Raw genomic sequence first — 4535 nt, 5'->3', positions numbered from 1 at the left:
CTCGCAACTTTGCTCACATAAGTTTGTAGCTAATGTGTCACAACATTGCTCTTAGTACTAGGTACCTAATTTGTCGCAATTTTGTTCTAGCTAATTGGTATCTTATTTGTCGCAATTTCATTCCCCCCAAACAGTTGTTAGTTTTTGCAATTGTGTTCTCTCTAATCTATAGCTAATTTTTCGCACATTTTTTCTCGTTAACCCATAGTTAATTTTTCGCAATTCTATTCTCACTAATCCATGGCTAATTAGTTGCAATTCTATTCTCGTTAATCCTTAACAAATTTTTGGGATCGCTAATTGTAACTTGTGCCAAAATATTTGGTAGTCTTAATGAATTTCATATTTTCTTGTGAATCATTGTAGATATTTATTAGTTTTTAATTATATTGTTTTGATCTTTCTATGCTTACTTGCCTTGTAGTTACTTATTGTATGCAAGGTCAAAAATTGGTTGAAAATTTTCTTCTTTATACTGAGATAAAGAGAACAAGAAGGAGAAATAATACCAAAAGAAGATTATAGAAGCAGCTAGATAAGGACAGGCAACAACAGGAAGTGTCGTCCACTTCATTTAAATTCTAGAAGGACAAATAGAGCAAATGGGTGCCTAGAAATGTAGGTGGAATAGGGAATCAATGTGCTCGTGGATATGAGACTTGTTAAGCTTATTCATGGACACGAAATTTGTTAAATTTATTTCGTCGACTCAATATACTTGCTGAAGAAAAATCACCGCCCTACATGTGCCATTGGACTACTACACTGATTACAATGACGATTCCAAGGATTACTTTGAAGATGTTGACAGGATCCAGTCTTATCATCCTACGCTACACCCCCTCTCCCTTTTTTGTTTTCAAGCAATGCGAGAATGTTGTGTACATTGTCAATCTTCGATTTTTTTATATCATTTATAGTTTTTTGTTCCAAGCAATAAGTAAACATAAATGAATAACTTTCCAATTATCTATTTTTGTTAATGTAAAATGTTTTTCAAATTGTGAATTCGGAAATTAAAATGTTGAGTTTCATGGTTTTCTATATTATAAGCTTAAGTAATATATTGTGATTTTTAATAATCATGCTTCTCACAGTTTTTGGATTAATTAGAGAAATTGGAGTATGTGTAGGATGTGTAAGCTTTTAATGCACGAACGATTGATTTGATTTTACAATATGATGCTTTCAAATTCTAAACAAATCACGTGCAACAATTATTTTTTAGACAAATGAGAACTTGTAAGATTTGTTTTGATTTTGAATAATGATGTTATACAAATATACCGAAAAATCAATGCAAGCATTGGTTCCAGTGCGTTGTTTATGATGATTCATAATTGCACACATTAATACAATTATGAAACAATAAATAAATAAAGCAATATATATATATATATATGTGTATAATTTTATTCCAGTGAATTTATTTCCTAAAAATGTTACTAATATTTTTTTTGAACAAAAAATATTATGTTTTTATATATTGTTTTGGTTGAAACATATTACGATCTTATTTTTAATATATGACACAACGAAATATAAAACCGGTTTATTTAAGAAAAAAAGTTTTTCGTTATAAAAAATAAAATTATTAGAAACTTTATTAATATTAATTAAAGAAAACATAAATTTTTACTTTTAGTGGAGTTGGCAAAGTTCCATCTTAGATAGATTTAACAAAGTATTGATTTTAATCCTCGGTCGTATTAAGATATTTCAATTGAAATTCAATTTATAAATTATAAAAGACATCAATTTTGGAAAAAGAAGTTAAAAATATAAATGAAATACATAAATTTAGAAAAGAAAAACATTGCAAAATATATTTATAGTTTTTTATAAAATGTAGTAGGTAAAAAGTTGTTTCAATTTTGTTTATAATAACTAATATGGATAAGATCAAAAGTAAAAATTTCACTATCTATTGACATATATATGAACAAAATTCAAGGGTTATTGTGTGAAGTAAAGAATATATATACTCTGGAAAATGATTGAGAAGAACATAAATAAATATAATGAGAAGAGAATGATTTTATTTCGTTTGAATTAGAGTTTAAGGGTACAATTAATGACTCAATTCCCCATACAAACAGAGAGAAGGTCGGAAAAGAAGGTGACAAGCACCTTAACATGGATAATCACATAAGCACTCCCCAGTGAGGCTACAATGAGCACTTGCTCCTGCTCCATATTTCTTTGGGCAATCAACCAAGAATTTATCGCTTTCACAATAGTCATATAGCTTCACTTCACAAACTTTTCCCTCTATCATTTTCAATGGTCCATCGCTTTCTGTTTTATAAAAGATACATAATATATTCAATGTTAAACCATTAGTCTCAACGTCACAAACTTATTTAAAACAAAAAATCAACTTCAAAACCTTATATCGCATACCAATCTCAATGGAAACAACGATTAGTAGGAGCAAAACCGAAGACACATTCATCTTCTTTCTCTTGATTTTAATTTCAATATTCTACTCCTTGCCTCATATATAGATGTGTGTGTATGTATGCTTTTATGGAATTAATAGCCATATAATTTTTTTATACATTTTTTTAATTTTATCATTAATGTATGTTTGTATATATATTATATTGATCGATATTTCCTGTTTAAGTCTTTCAAAAATTATGTATTAGTCAGAGTAAAATTAATGTATGTATATCTTTTTTAATTTTAATTATAATAATGTATCTATATTCAATTTTTATTCTTAATCCAATGATTAAATATGGTATTAAATAAATATAATTTTAAAAATAGTTGAATACATAAATATATATATATATATATATATATATATATATATATAAAGTTTTGCTGAAAATAATAAAATATAATAATTAATATTTATTTATAAGTAAAATTAATGCATTCCTCATATTTAAGTTTCTATTTTTCATCACATCAAATATTCATAAAAAATAAAAATGAAAGTCCAATTTATGTTGTAAATCGTTTTAATGATATGTCAATTGATATCGAAAAAAAAACTATAAATAAGAAATTTAGGAAATAAATTATATCAAAACTTTTAAATTATTTAATTAATAAAATTTTAAAAATTTTAATTGTGGGTAATTATAATTACGTAATAGCATGTTCTATTTTGCTTTTATAATGTGTGATTTGGTTGAATGGTAAATGAAGCATTATATTATCCATGCCATTACATGAAATAAAAAAAAAAATACTTATCTATTGAAACTAATGATGTCCCAAAAAGGAAATGGGAAAAAAAATTTGAAAAGGAGATACATAAATATATAGGGAAAAAGAAATATGAAAAGTCATAATTGTTTTTCTTTTTATGTAAAATTTAGTAGCAGATTGTAACTATCTTAAATTTGGCATAAGTCCTTATGGAAATGACACTTGTTCAGTTTATTACATCAACTAAATACACTTTCTAAAGGAAAATCATCACCAAACACTATAAAATATTTGCATATTAGCCCCAAAATATCTATTGGCTATTCTGCAGCTAATCCTCTTCTTACAACTTTTGCGAAAGATTAACTATCAAATTGCTAGAAAATGTTTTTTTTTGCTAAATCCAGGTTGCTAAGTATAGAAAGATATAATTTCTCGCTATTTTGTGGTCAATTCGTCGCTAATTCTTCGTTAATTGAGGTGAGAAAGTTTTCTAATTTCTATATAATTTGTAGCTACTTTCTCGCAACTTTGCTCACATAAGTTTGTAGCTAATGTGTCACAACATTGCTCTCAGTACTCGGTACCTAATTTATCGCAATTTTGTTCTAGCTAATTGGTATCTTATTTGTCGCAATTTCATTCCCACCAAACAGTTGTTAGTTTTTCCAATTGTGTTCTCTCTAATCTATAGCTAATTTTTCACACATTTTTTCTCGTTAACCCATAGTTAATTTTTCGCAATTCTATTCTCACTAATCCATGGCTAATTAGTTGCAATTCTATTCTCGTTAATCCTTAACAAATTTTTGGGATCGCTAATTGTAACTTGTGCCAAAATATTTGGTAGTCTTAATGAATTTCATATTTTCTTGTGAATCATTGTAGATATTTATTAGTTTTTAATTATATTGTTTTGATCTTTCTATGCTTACTTGCCTTGTAGTTACTTATTGTATGCAAGGTCAAAAATTGGTTGAAAATTTGATTCTTTATACTGAGATGAAGAGAACAAGAAGGGGAAATGATACTAAAAGAAGATTATAGAAGTAGCTAGATAAGGACAGGCAACAACAGGAAGTGTCGTCCACTTCATTTAAATTCTAGAAGGACAAATAGAGCAAATGGGTGCCTAGAAATGTAGGTGGAACAGGGAATCAATGTGCTCGTGGATACGAGACTTGTTAAGCTTATTCATGGATACGAAATTTGTTAAATTTATTTCGTTGACTCAATATACTTGCTGAAGAAAAATCACCGCCTAACATGTGCCATTGGACTACTACACTGATTACAATGATGATTCCAAGGATTACTTTGAAGATGTTGACAGGATCCAGTCTTATCATCCTACGCTACACCCCCTCTCC

The sequence above is a fragment of the Vigna unguiculata genome, chromosome 3 (assembly GCF_004118075.2).
Source record: "Vigna unguiculata cultivar IT97K-499-35 chromosome 3, ASM411807v1, whole genome shotgun sequence".
In the NCBI taxonomy this organism is placed as follows: domain Eukaryota; kingdom Viridiplantae; phylum Streptophyta; class Magnoliopsida; order Fabales; family Fabaceae; genus Vigna; species Vigna unguiculata.
The sequence above is the reverse complement of the archived record's forward strand: the minus strand, read 5'-3'. Positions refer to the sequence as shown.